The sequence below is a fragment of the Daphnia pulicaria genome, chromosome 3, assembly GCF_021234035.1.
Source record: "Daphnia pulicaria isolate SC F1-1A chromosome 3, SC_F0-13Bv2, whole genome shotgun sequence".
In the NCBI taxonomy this organism is placed as follows: Eukaryota; Metazoa; Arthropoda; class Branchiopoda; order Diplostraca; family Daphniidae; genus Daphnia; species Daphnia pulicaria.
The window spans coordinates 12,008,435-12,022,463 of record NC_060915.1 but is presented as its reverse complement, the minus strand read 5'-3'; the positions used below and the strand labels follow the sequence as shown (position 1 = coordinate 12,022,463).

The 14,029-nt window shown below is 36.3% G+C and overlaps 26 pseudogenes; all 26 read right to left on the bottom strand.

Annotated features, from left to right (window-relative positions):
* Positions 1–260: 260 nt before the first annotated feature.
* On the bottom strand, positions 261–379 carry LOC124333638 (annotated as a pseudogene).
* Positions 380–794: 415 nt separating this feature from the next.
* LOC124333637 lies at positions 795–913 on the bottom strand (annotated as a pseudogene).
* A 415-nt stretch (positions 914–1,328) lies between these two features.
* On the bottom strand, positions 1,329–1,447 carry LOC124333487 (annotated as a pseudogene).
* Positions 1,448–1,862: 415 nt separating this feature from the next.
* LOC124333636 lies at positions 1,863–1,981 on the bottom strand (annotated as a pseudogene).
* Positions 1,982–2,396: 415 nt separating this feature from the next.
* Positions 2,397–2,515, bottom strand: LOC124333635 (annotated as a pseudogene).
* A 415-nt stretch (positions 2,516–2,930) lies between these two features.
* LOC124333486 lies at positions 2,931–3,049 on the bottom strand (annotated as a pseudogene).
* Positions 3,050–3,464: 415 nt separating this feature from the next.
* Positions 3,465–3,583, bottom strand: LOC124333485 (annotated as a pseudogene).
* A 415-nt stretch (positions 3,584–3,998) lies between these two features.
* On the bottom strand, positions 3,999–4,117 carry LOC124333484 (annotated as a pseudogene).
* A 415-nt stretch (positions 4,118–4,532) lies between these two features.
* LOC124333634 lies at positions 4,533–4,651 on the bottom strand (annotated as a pseudogene).
* A 415-nt stretch (positions 4,652–5,066) lies between these two features.
* LOC124333632 lies at positions 5,067–5,185 on the bottom strand (annotated as a pseudogene).
* Positions 5,186–5,600: 415 nt separating this feature from the next.
* LOC124333483 lies at positions 5,601–5,719 on the bottom strand (annotated as a pseudogene).
* A 415-nt stretch (positions 5,720–6,134) lies between these two features.
* LOC124333481 lies at positions 6,135–6,253 on the bottom strand (annotated as a pseudogene).
* Positions 6,254–6,668: 415 nt separating this feature from the next.
* LOC124333480 lies at positions 6,669–6,787 on the bottom strand (annotated as a pseudogene).
* Positions 6,788–7,202: 415 nt separating this feature from the next.
* LOC124333479 lies at positions 7,203–7,321 on the bottom strand (annotated as a pseudogene).
* Positions 7,322–7,736: 415 nt separating this feature from the next.
* LOC124330273 lies at positions 7,737–7,855 on the bottom strand (annotated as a pseudogene).
* Positions 7,856–8,269: 414 nt separating this feature from the next.
* On the bottom strand, positions 8,270–8,388 carry LOC124334131 (annotated as a pseudogene).
* A 415-nt stretch (positions 8,389–8,803) lies between these two features.
* Positions 8,804–8,922, bottom strand: LOC124330271 (annotated as a pseudogene).
* Positions 8,923–9,337: 415 nt separating this feature from the next.
* On the bottom strand, positions 9,338–9,456 carry LOC124333477 (annotated as a pseudogene).
* Positions 9,457–9,871: 415 nt separating this feature from the next.
* LOC124330538 lies at positions 9,872–9,990 on the bottom strand (annotated as a pseudogene).
* Positions 9,991–10,405: 415 nt separating this feature from the next.
* LOC124330164 lies at positions 10,406–10,524 on the bottom strand (annotated as a pseudogene).
* Positions 10,525–10,939: 415 nt separating this feature from the next.
* On the bottom strand, positions 10,940–11,058 carry LOC124330270 (annotated as a pseudogene).
* A 415-nt stretch (positions 11,059–11,473) lies between these two features.
* LOC124333476 lies at positions 11,474–11,592 on the bottom strand (annotated as a pseudogene).
* A 415-nt stretch (positions 11,593–12,007) lies between these two features.
* On the bottom strand, positions 12,008–12,126 carry LOC124330537 (annotated as a pseudogene).
* Positions 12,127–12,541: 415 nt separating this feature from the next.
* On the bottom strand, positions 12,542–12,660 carry LOC124330163 (annotated as a pseudogene).
* Positions 12,661–13,074: 414 nt separating this feature from the next.
* Positions 13,075–13,193, bottom strand: LOC124330350 (annotated as a pseudogene).
* A 415-nt stretch (positions 13,194–13,608) lies between these two features.
* LOC124330161 lies at positions 13,609–13,727 on the bottom strand (annotated as a pseudogene).
* Between the last annotated feature and the right edge of the window lie 302 nt (positions 13,728–14,029).

The following is a 14,029-nucleotide window of genomic DNA, read 5'->3' as shown; positions in this document are numbered from 1 at the left end:
AATCATTCCTATAGATGAATTGAACCTATCTCTATGCCATTGATATTTTTGATCTACGAATTTGGACTGGTAACCATCGCGATTAAAAAACGCGATAAACTTTGAAAAACTCTCAATGGAATTGATCCAGAATCATTCTTATAGATGAATTTAACCTATCTCTAAGGCATTGAAATGTTTTATCTACGAATTTGGACTGGTAACCATCGTGATTGAAAAAAAAATTTCAAGAAATTTGTTATTGAAAACAAACTATTCATCGCCAACGACATCCCGTATTCCCAAGCGGTCACCCTTCCAAGTACTAACGGGACTCGACGTAACTTAACTTCTGGGAGCTGACGAGACCAGGTGCGTTCTACGTGATATGGCCATTGACATTCAAAAATGAAAATTTACCCTCCCAGTCCCAATGGATGAATAGAAAATCACTTCAAAGTGATAGAAATGTTTGTTCATTGAATTTGGACTCGTAACCATCGCGAATAAAAAAGCGCGATAAACTTTGAAAAACTCGCAATGAAATTTATCCAGAATCATTCCTATAGATGAATTGAACCTATCTCTATGCCATTGATATTTTTGATCTACGAATTTGGACTGGTAACCATCGCGATTAAAAAACGCGATAAACTTTGAAAAACTCTCAATGGAATTGATCCAGAATCATTCTTATAGATGAATTGAACCTATCTCTAAGGCATTGAAATGTTTTATCTACGAATTTGGACTGGTAACCATCGTGATTGAAAAAAAAATTTCAAGAAATTTGTTATTGAAAACAAACTATTCATCGCCAACGACATCCCGTATTCCCAAGCGGTCACCCTTCCAAGTACTAACGGGACTCGACGTAACTTAACTTCTGGGAGCTGACGAGACCAGGTGCGTTCTACGTGATATGGCCATTGACATTCAAAAATGAAAATTTACCCTCCCAGTCCCAATGGATGAATAGAAAATCACTTCAAAGTGATAGAAATGTTTGTTCATTTAATTTGGACTCGTAACCATCGCGAATAAAAAAGCGCGATAAACTTTGAAAAACTCGCAATGAAATTTATCCAGAATCATTCCTATAGATGAATTGAACCTATCTCTATGCCATTGATATTTTTGATCTACGAATTTGGACTGGTAACCATCGCGATTAAAAAACGCGATAAACTTTGAAAAACTCTCAATGGAATTGATCCAGAATCATTCTTATAGATGAATTGAACCTATCTCTAAGGCATTGAAATGTTTTATCTACGAATTTGGACTGGTAACCATCGTGATTGAAAAAAAAATTTCAAGAAATTTGTTATTGAAAACAAACTATTCATCGCCAACGACATCCCGTATTCCCAAGCGGTCACCCTTCCAAGTACTAACGGGACTCGACGTAACTTAACTTCTGGGAGCTGACGAGACCAGGTGCGTTCTACGTGATATGGCCGTTGACATTCAAAAATGAAAATTTACCCTCCCAGTCCCAATGGATGAATAGAAAATCACTTCAAAGTGATAGAAATGTTTGTTCATTGAATTTGGACTCGTAACCATCGCGAATAAAAAAGCGCGATAAACTTTGAAAAACTCGCAATGAAATTTATCCAGAATCATTCAAATAGATGAATTGAACCTATCTCTATGCCATTGATATTTTTGATCTACGAATTTGGACTGGTAACCATCGCGATTAAACAACGCGATAAACTTTGAAAAACTCTCAATGGAATTGATCCAGAATCATTCTTATAGATGAATTTAACCTATCTCTAAGGCATTGAAATGTTTTATCTACGAATTTGGACTGGTAACCATCGTGATTGAAAAAAAAATTTCAAGAAATTTGTTATTGAAAACAAACTATTCATCGCCAACGACATCCCGTATTCCCAAGCGGTCACCCTTCCAAGTACTAACGGGACTCGACGTAACTTAACTTCTGGGAGCTGACGAGACCAGGTGCGTTCTACGTGATATGGCCATTGACATTCAAAAATGAAAATTTACCCTCCCAGTCCCAATGGATGAATAGAAAATCACTTCAAAGTGATAGAAATGTTTGTTCATTTAATTTGGACTCGTAACCATCGCGAATAAAAAAGCGCGATAAACTTTGAAAAACTCGCAATGAAATTTATCCAGAATCATTCCTATAGATGAATTGAACCTATCTCTATGCCATTGATATTTTTGATCTACGAATTTGGACTGGTAACCATCGCGATTAAAAAACGCGATAAACTTTGAAAAACTCTCAATGGAATTGATCCAGAATCATTCTTATAGATGAATTGAACCTATCTCTAAGGCATTGAAATGTTTTATCTACGAATTTGGACTGGTAACCATCGTGATTGAAAAAAAAATTTCAAGAAATTTGTTATTGAAAACAAACTATTCATCGCCAACGACATCCCGTATTCCCAAGCGGTCACCCTTCCAAGTACTAACGGGACTCGACGTAACTTAACTTCTGGGAGCTGACGAGACCAGGTGCGTTCTACGTGATATGGCCATTGACATTCAAAAATGAAAATTTACCCTCCCAGTCCCAATGGATGAATAGAAAATCACTTCAAAGTGATAGAAATGTTTGTTCATTTAATTTGGACTCGTAACCATCGCGAATAAAAAAGCGCGATAAACTTTGAAAAACTCGCAATGAAATTTATCCAGAATCATTCCTATAGATGAATTGAACCTATCTCTATGCCATTGATATTTTTGATCTACGAATTTGGACTGGTAACCATCGCGATTAAAAAACGCGATAAACTTTGAAAAACTCTCAATGGAATTGATCCAGAATCATTCTTATAGATGAATTGAACCTATCTCTAAGGCATTGAAATGTTTTATCTACGAATTTGGACTGGTAACCATCGTGATTGAAAAAAAAATTTCAAGAAATTTGTTATTGAAAACAAACTATTCATCGCCAACGACATCCCGTATTCCCAAGCGGTCACCCTTCCAAGTACTAACGGGACTCGACGTAACTTAACTTCTGGGAGCTGACGAGACCAGGTGCGTTCTACGTGATATGGCCGTTGACATTCAAAAATGAAAATTTACCCTCCCAGTCCCAATGGATGAATAGAAAATCACTTCAAAGTGATAGAAATGTTTGTTCATTGAATTTGGACTCGTAACCATCGCGAATAAAAAAGCGCGATAAACTTTGAAAAACTCGCAATGAAATTTATCCAGAATCATTCAAATAGATGAATTGAACCTATCTCTATGCCATTGATATTTTTGATCTACGAATTTGGACTGGTAACCATCGCGATTAAACAACGCGATAAACTTTGAAAAACTCTCAATGGAATTGATCCAGAATCATTCTTATAGATGAATTTAACCTATCTCTAAGGCATTGAAATGTTTTATCTACGAATTTGGACTGGTAACCATCGTGATTGAAAAAAAAATTTCAAGAAATTTGTTATTGAAAACAAACTATTCATCGCCAACGACATCCCGTATTCCCAAGCGGTCACCCTTCCAAGTACTAACGGGACTCGACGTAACTTAACTTCTGGGAGCTGACGAGACCAGGTGCGTTCTACGTGATATGGCCGTTGACATTCAAAAATGAAAATTTACCCTCCCAGTCCCAATGGATGAATAGAAAATCACTTCAAAGTGATAGAAATGTTTGTTCATTGAATTTGGACTCGTAACCATCGCGAATAAAAAAGCGCGATAAACTTTGAAAAACTCGCAATGAAATTTATCCAGAATCATTCCTATAGATGAATTGAACCTATCTCTATGCCATTGATATTTTTGATCTACGAATTTGGACTGGTAACCATCGCGATTAAACAACGCGATAAACTTTGAAAAACTCTCAATGGAATTGATCCAGAATCATTCTTATAGATGAATTTAACCTATCTCTAAGGCATTGAAATGTTTTATCTACGAATTTGGACTGGTAACCATCGTGATTGAAAAAAAAAATTCAAGAAATTTGTTATTGAAAACAAACTATTCATCGCCAACGACATCCCGTATTCCCAAGCGGTCACCCTTCCAAGTACTAACGGGACTCGACGTAACTTAACTTCTGGGAGCTGACGAGACCAGGTGCGTTCTACGTGATATGGCCGTTGACATTCAAAAATGAAAATTTACCCTCCCAGTCCCAATGGATGAATAGAAAATCACTTCAAAGTGATAGAAATGTTTGTTCATTGAATTTGGACTCGTAACCATCGCGAATAAAAAAGCGCGATAAACTTTGAAAAACTCGCAATGAAATTTATCCAGAATCATTCAAATAGATGAATTGAACCTATCTCTATGCCATTGATATTTTTGATCTACGAATTTGGACTGGTAACCATCGCGATTAAACAACGCGATAAACTTTGAAAAACTCTCAATGGAATTGATCCAGAATCATTCTTATAGATGAATTTAACCTATCTCTAAGGCATTGAAATGTTTTATCTACGAATTTGGACTGGTAACCATCGTGATTGAAAAAAAAATTTCAAGAAATTTGTTATTGAAAACAAACTATTCATCGCCAACGACATCCCGTATTCCCAAGCGGTCACCCTTCCAAGTACTAACGGGACTCGACGTAACTTAACTTCTGGGAGCTGACGAGACCAGGTGCGTTCTACGTGATATGGCCATTGACATTCAAAAATGAAAATTTACCCTCCCAGTCCCAATGGATGAATAGAAAATCACTTCAAAGTGATAGAAATGTTTGTTCATTTAATTTGGACTCGTAACCATCGCGAATAAAAAAGCGCGATAAACTTTGAAAAACTCGCAATGAAATTTATCCAGAATCATTCCTATAGATGAATTGAACCTATCTCTATGCCATTGATATTTTTGATCTACGAATTTGGACTGGTAACCATCGCGATTAAAAAACGCGATAAACTTTGAAAAACTCTCAATGGAATTGATCCAGAATCATTCTTATAGATGAATTGAACCTATCTCTAAGGCATTGAAATGTTTTATCTACGAATTTGGACTGGTAACCATCGTGATTGAAAAAAAAATTTCAAGAAATTTGTTATTGAAAACAAACTATTCATCGCCAACGACATCCCGTATTCCCAAGCGGTCACCCTTCCAAGTACTAACGGGACTCGACGTAACTTAACTTCTGGGAGCTGACGAGACCAGGTGCGTTCTACGTGATATGGCCATTGACATTCAAAAATGAAAATTTACCCTCCCAGTCCCAATGGATGAATAGAAAATCACTTCAAAGTGATAGAAATGTTTGTTCATTTAATTTGGACTCGTAACCATCGCGAATAAAAAAGCGCGATAAACTTTGAAAAACTCGCAATGAAATTTATCCAGAATCATTCCTATAGATGAATTGAACCTATCTCTATGCCATTGATATTTTTGATCTACGAATTTGGACTGGTAACCATCGCGATTAAAAAACGCGATAAACTTTGAAAAACTCTCAATGGAATTGATCCAGAATCATTCTTATAGATGAATTGAACCTATCTCTAAGGCATTGAAATGTTTTATCTACGAATTTGGACTGGTAACCATCGTGATTGAAAAAAAAATTTCAAGAAATTTGTTATTGAAAACAAACTATTCATCGCCAACGACATCCCGTATTCCCAAGCGGTCACCCTTCCAAGTACTAACGGGACTCGACGTAACTTAACTTCTGGGAGCTGACGAGACCAGGTGCGTTCTACGTGATATGGCCGTTGACATTCAAAAATGAAAATTTACCCTCCCAGTCCCAATGGATGAATAGAAAATCACTTCAAAGTGATAGAAATGTTTGTTCATTGAATTTGGACTCGTAACCATCGCGAATAAAAAAGCGCGATAAACTTTGAAAAACTCGCAATGAAATTTATCCAGAATCATTCAAATAGATGAATTGAACCTATCTCTATGCCATTGATATTTTTGATCTACGAATTTGGACTGGTAACCATCGCGATTAAACAACGCGATAAACTTTGAAAAACTCTCAATGGAATTGATCCAGAATCATTCTTATAGATGAATTTAACCTATCTCTAAGGCATTGAAATGTTTTATCTACGAATTTGGACTGGTAACCATCGTGATTGAAAAAAAAATTTCAAGAAATTTGTTATTGAAAACAAACTATTCATCGCCAACGACATCCCGTATTCCCAAGCGGTCACCCTTCCAAGTACTAACGGGACTCGACGTAACTTAACTTCTGGGAGCTGACGAGACCAGGTGCGTTCTACGTGATATGGCCGTTGACATTCAAAAATGAAAATTTACCCTCCCAGTCCCAATGGATGAATAGAAAATCACTTCAAAGTGATAGAAATGTTTGTTCATTGAATTTGGACTCGTAACCATCGCGAATAAAAAAGCGCGATAAACTTTGAAAAACTCGCAATGAAATTTATCCAGAATCATTCCTATAGATGAATTGAACCTATCTCTATGCCATTGATATTTTTGATCTACGAATTTGGACTGGTAACCATCGCGATTAAACAACGCGATAAACTTTGAAAAACTCTCAATGGAATTGATCCAGAATCATTCTTATAGATGAATTTAACCTATCTCTAAGGCATTGAAATGTTTTATCTACGAATTTGGACTGGTAACCATCGTGATTGAAAAAAAAAATTCAAGAAATTTGTTATTGAAAACAAACTATTCATCGCCAACGACATCCCGTATTCCCAAGCGGTCACCCTTCCAAGTACTAACGGGACTCGACGTAACTTAACTTCTGGGAGCTGACGAGACCAGGTGCGTTCTACGTGATATGGCCGTTGACATTCAAAAATGAAAATTTACCCTCCCAGTCCCAATGGATGAATAGAAAATCACTTCAAAGTGATAGAAATGTTTGTTCATTGAATTTGGACTCGTAACCATCGCGAATAAAAAAGCGCGATAAACTTTGAAAAACTCGCAATGAAATTTATCCAGAATCATTCCTATAGATGAATTGAACCTATCTCTATGCCATTGATATTTTTGATCTACGAATTTGGACTGGTAACCATCGCGATTAAACAACGCGATAAACTTTGAAAAACTCTCAATGGAATTGATCCAGAATCATTCTTATAGATGAATTTAACCTATCTCTAAGGCATTGAAATGTTTTATCTACGAATTTGGACTGGTAACCATCGTGATTGAAAAAAAAAATTCAAGAAATTTGTTATTGAAAACAAACTATTCATCGCCAACGACATCCCGTATTCCCAAGCGGTCACCCTTCCAAGTACTAACGGGACTCGACGTAACTTAACTTCTGGGAGCTGACGAGACCAGGTGCGTTCTACGTGATATGGCCGTTGACATTCAAAAATGAAAAATTACCCTCCCAGTCCCAATGGATGAATAGAAAATCACTTCAAAGTGATAGAAATGTTTGTTCATTGAATTTGGACTCGTAACCATCGCGAATAAAAAAGCGCGATAAACTTTGAAAAACTCGCAATGAAATTTATCCAGAATCATTCCTATAGATGAATTGAACCTATCTCTATGCCATTGATATTTTTGATCTACGAATTTGGACTGGTAACCATCGCGATTAAACAACGCGATAAACTTTGAAAAACTCTCAATGGAATTGATCCAGAATCATTCTTATAGATGAATTTAACCTATCTCTAAGGCATTGAAATGTTTTATCTACGAATTTGGACTGGTAACCATCGTGATTGAAAAAAAAATTTCAAGAAATTTGTTATTGAAAACAAACTATTCATCGCCAACGACATACCGTATTCCCAAGCGGTCACCCTTCCAAGTACTAACGGGACTCGACGTAACTTAACTTTTAGGAGCTGACGAGACCAGGTGCGTTCTACGTGATATGGCCGTTGACATTCAAAAATGAAAATTTACCCTCCCAGTCCCAATGGATGAATAGAAAATCACTTCAAAGTGATAGAAATGTTTGTTCATTGAATTTGGACTCGTAACCATCGCGAATAAAAAAGCGCGATAAACTTTGAAAAACTCGCAATGAAATTTATCCAGAATCATTCAAATAGATGAATTGAACCTATCTCTATGCCATTGATATTTTTGATCTACGAATTTGGACTGGTAACCATCGCGATTAAACAACGCGATAAACTTTGAAAAACTCTCAATGGAATTGATCCAGAATCATTCTTATAGATGAATTTAACCTATCTCTAAGGCATTGAAATGTTTTATCTACGAATTTGGACTGGTAACCATCGTGATTGAAAAAAAAATTCAAGAAATTTGTTATTGAAAACAAACTATTCATCGCCAACGACATCCCGTATTCCCAAGCGGTCACCCTTCCAAGTACTAACGGGACTCGACGTAACTTAACTTCTGGGAGCTGACGAGACCATGTGCGTTCTACGTGATATGGCCGTTGGCATTCAAAAATGAAAATTTACCCTCCCAGTCCCAATGGATGAATAGAAAATCACTTCAAAGTGATAGAAATGTTTGTTCATTGAATTTGGACTCGTAACCATCGCGAATAAAAAAGCGCAATAAACTTTGAAAAACTCGCAATGAAATTTATCCAGAATCATTCAAATAGATGAATTGAACCTATCTCTATGCCATTGATATTTTTGATCTACGAATTTGGACTGGTAACCATCGCGATTAAACAACGCGATAAACTTTGAAAAACTCTCAATGGAATTGATCCAGAATCATTCTTATAGATGAATTTAACCTATCTCTAAGGCATTGAAATGTTTTATCTACGAATTTGGACTGGTAACCATCGTGATTGAAAAAAAAATTTCAAGAAATTTGTTATTGAAAACAAACTATTCATCGCCAACGACATACCGTATTCCCAAGCGGTCACCCTTCCAAGTACTAACGGGACTCGACGTAACTTAACTTTTAGGAGCTGACGAGACCAGGTGCGTTCTACGTGATATGGCCGTTGACATTCAAAAATGAAAATTTACCCTCCCAGTCCCAATGGATGAATAGAAAATCACTTCAAAGTGATAGAAATGTTTGTTCATTGAATTTGGACTCGTAACCATCGCGAATAAAAAAGCGCGATAAACTTTGAAAAACTCGCAATGAAATTTATCCAGAATCATTCAAATAGATGAATTGAACCTATCTCTATGCCATTGATATTTTTGATCTACGAATTTGGACTGGTAACCATCGCGATTAAACAACGCGATAAACTTTGAAAAACTCTCAATGGAATTGATCCAGAATCATTCTTATAGATGAATTTAACCTATCTCTAAGGCATTGAAATGTTTTATCTACGAATTTGGACTGGTAACCATCGTGATTGAAAAAAAAAATTCAAGAAATTTGTTATTGAAAACAAACTATTCATCGCCAACGACATCCCGTATTCCCAAGCGGTCACCCTTCCAAGTACTAACGGGACTCGACGTAACTTAACTTCTGGGAGCTGACGAGACCAGGTGCGTTCTACGTGATATGGCCGTTGACATTCAAAAATGAAAATTTACCCTCCCAGTCCCAATGGATGAATAGAAAATCACTTCAAAGTGATAGAAATGTTTGTTCATTGAATTTGGACTCGTAACCATCGCGAATAAAAAAGCACGATAAACTTTGAAAAACTCGCAATGAAATTTATCCAGAATCATTCCTATAGATGAATTGAACCTATCTCTATGCCATTGATATTTTTGATCTACGAATTTGGACTGGTAACCATCGCGATTAAACAACGCGATAAACTTTGAAAAACTCTCAATGGAATTGATCCAGAATCATTCTTATAGATGAATTTAACCTATCTCTAAGGCATTGAAATGTTTTATCTACGAATTTGGACTGGTAACCATCGTGATTGAAAAAAAAATTTCAAGAAATTTGTTATTGAAAACAAACTATTCATCGCCAACGACATACCGTATTCCCAAGCGGTCACCCTTCCAAGTACTAACGGGACTCGACGTAACTTAATTTTTAGGAGCTGACGAGACCAGGTGCGTTCTACGTGATATGGCCGTTGACATTCAAAAATGAAAATTTACCCTCCCAGTCCCAATGGATGAATAGAAAATCACTTCAAAGTGATAGAAATGTTTGTTCATTGAATTTGGACTCGTAACCATCGCGAATAAAAAAGCGCGATAAACTTTGAAAAACTCGCAATGAAATTTATCCAGAATCATTCCTATAGATGAATTGAACCTATCTCTATGCCATTGATATTTTTGATCTACGAATTTGGACTGGTAACCATCGCGATTAAACAACGCGATAAACTTTGAAAAACTCTCAATGGAATTGATCCAGAATCATTCTTATAGATGAATTGAACCTATCTCTAAGGCATTGAAATGTTTTATCTACGAATTTGGACTGGTAACCATCGTGATTGAAAAAAAAATTTCAAGAAATTTGTTATTGAAAACAAACTATTCATCGCCAACGACATCCCGTATTCCCAAGCGGTCACCCTTCCAAGTACTAACGGGACTCGACATAACTTTACTTTTAGGAGCTGACGAGACCAGGTGCGTTCTACGTGATATGGCCGTTGACATTCAAAAATGAAAATTTACCCTCCCAGTCCCAATGGATGAATAGAAAATCACTTCAAAGTGATAGAAATGTTTGTTCATTTAATTTGGACTCGTAACCATCGCGAATAAAAAAGCGCGATAAACTTTGAAAAACTCGCAATGAAATTTATCCAGAATCATTCCTATAGATGAATTGAACCTATCTCTATGCCATTGATATTTTTGATCTACGAATTTGGACTGGTAACCATTGCGATTAAAAAACGCGATAAACTTTGAAAAACTCTCAATGGAATTGATCCAGAATCATTCTTATAGATGAATTGAACCTATCTCTAAGGCATTGAAATGTTTTATCTACGAATTTGGACTGGTAACCATCGTGATTGAAAAAAAAATTTCAAGAAATTTGTTATTGAAAACAAACTATTCATCGCCAACGACATACCGTATTCCCAAGCGGTCACCCTTCCAAGTACTAACGGGACTCGACGTAACTTAACTTTTAGGAGCTGACGAGACCAGGTGCGTTCTACGTGATATGGCCGTTGACATTCAAAAATGAAAATTTACCCTCCCAGTCCCAATGGATGAATAGAAAATCACTTCAAAGTGATAGAAATGTTTGTTCATTGAATTTGGACTCGTAACCATCGCGAATAAAAAAGCGCGATAAACTTTGAAAAACTCGCAATGAAATTTATCCAGAATCATTCAAATAGATGAATTGAACCTATCTCTATGCCATTGATATTTTTGATCTACGAATTTGGACTGGTAACCATCGCGATTAAACAACGCGATAAACTTTGAAAAACTCTCAATGGAATTGATCCAGAATCATTCTTATAGATGAATTTAACCTATCTCTAAGGCATTGAAATGTTTTATCTACGAATTTGGACTGGTAACCATCGTGATTGAAAAAAAAAATTCAAGAAATTTGTTATTGAAAACAAACTATTCATCGCCAACGACATCCCGTATTCCCAAGCGGTCACCCTTCCAAGTACTAACGGGACTCGACGTAACTTAACTTCTGGGAGCTGACGAGACCAGGTGCGTTCTACGTGATATGGCCGTTGACATTCAAAAATGAAAATTTACCCTCCCAGTCCCAATGGATGAATAGAAAATCACTTCAAAGTGATAGAAATGTTTGTTCATTGAATTTGGACTCGTAACCATCGCGAATAAAAAAGCACGATAAACTTTGAAAAACTCGCAATGAAATTTATCCAGAATCATTCCTATAGATGAATTGAACCTATCTCTATGCCATTGATATTTTTGATCTACGAATTTGGACTGGTAACCATCGCGATTAAACAACGCGATAAACTTTGAAAAACTCTCAATGGAATTGATCCAGAATCATTCTTATAGATGAATTTAACCTATCTCTAAGGCATTGAAATGTTTTATCTACGAATTTGGACTGGTAACCATCGTGATTGAAAAAAAAATTTCAAGAAATTTGTTATTGAAAACAAACTATTCATCGCCAACGACATACCGTATTCCCAAGCGGTCACCCTTCCAAGTACTAACGGGACTCGACGTAACTTAATTTTTAGGAGCTGACGAGACCAGGTGCGTTCTACGTGATATGGCCGTTGACATTCAAAAATGAAAATTTACCCTCCCAGTCCCAATGGATGAATAGAAAATCACTTCAAAGTGATAGAAATGTTTGTTCATTGAATTTGGACTCGTAACCATCGCGAATAAAAAAGCGCGATAAACTTTGAAAAACTCGCAATGAAATTTATCCAGAATCATTCCTATAGATGAATTGAACCTATCTCTATGCCATTGATATTTTTGATCTACGAATTTGGACTGGTAACCATCGCGATTAAACAACGCGATAAACTTTGAAAAACTCTCAATGGAATTGATCCAGAATCATTCTTATAGATGAATTGAACCTATCTCTAAGGCATTGAAATGTTTTATCTACGAATTTGGACTGGTAACCATCGTGATTGAAAAAAAAATTTCAAGAAATTTGTTATTGAAAACAAACTATTCATCGCCAACGACATCCCGTATTCCCAAGCGGTCACCCTTCCAAGTACTAACGGGACTCGACATAACTTTACTTTTAGGAGCTGACGAGACCAGGTGCGTTCTACGTGATATGGCCGTTGACATTCAAAAATGAAAATTTACCCTCCCAGTCCCAATGGATGAATAGAAAATCACTTCAAAGTGATAGAAATGTTTGTTCATTTAATTTGGACTCGTAACCATCGCGAATAAAAAAGCGCGATAAACTTTGAAAAACTCGCAATGAAATTTATCCAGAATCATTCCTATAGATGAATTGAACCTATCTCTATGCCATTGATATTTTTGATCTACGAATTTGGACTGGTAACCATTGCGATTAAAAAACGCGATAAACTTTGAAAAACTCTCAATGGAATTGATCCAGAATCATTCTTATAGATGAATTGAACCTATCTCTAAGGCATTGAAATGTTTTATCTACGAATTTGGACTGGTAACCCTCGTGATTGAAAAAAAATTTCAAGAAATTTGTTATTGAAAACAAACTATTCATCGCCAACGACATACCGTATTCCCAAGCGGTCACCCTTCCAAGTACTAACGGGACTCGACGTAACTTTACTTTTAGGAGCTGACGAGACCAGGTGCGTTCTACGTGATATGGCCGTTGACATTCAAAAATGAAAATTTACCCTCCCAGTCCCAATGGATGAATAGAAAATCACTTCAAAGTGATAGAAATGTTTGTTCATTGAATTTGGACTCGTAACCATCGGGAATAAAAAAGCGCGATAAACTTTGAAAAACTCGCAATGAAATTTATCCAGAATCATTCAAATAGATGAATTGAACCTATCTCTATGCCATTGATATTTTTGATCTACGAATTTGGACTGGTAACCATCGCGATTAAACAACGCGATAAACTTTGAAAAACTCTCAATGGAATTGATCCAGAATCATTCTTATAGATGAATTTAACCTATCTCTAAGGCATTGAAATGTTTTATCTACGAATTTGGACTGGTAACCATCGTGATTGAAAAAAAAATTTCAAGAAATTTGTTATTGAAAACAAACTATTCATCGCCAACGACATCCCGTATTCCCAAGCGGTCACCCTTCCAAGTACTAACGGGACTCGACATAACTTTACTTTTAGGAGCTGACGAGACCAGGTGCGTTCTACGTGATATGGCCGTTGACATTCAAAAATGAAAATTTACCCTCCCAGTCCCAATGGATGAATAGAAAATCACTTCAAAGTGATAGAAATGTTTGTTCATTTAATTTGGACTCGTAACCATCGTGAATAAAAAAGCGCGATAAACTTTGAAAAACTCGCAATGAAATTTATCCAGAATCATTCCTATAGATGAATTGAACCTATCTCTATGCCATTGATATTTTTGATCTACGAATTTGGACTGGTAACCATCGCGATTAAACAACGCGATAAACTTTGAAAAACTCTCAATGGAATTGATCCAGAATCATTCTTATAGATG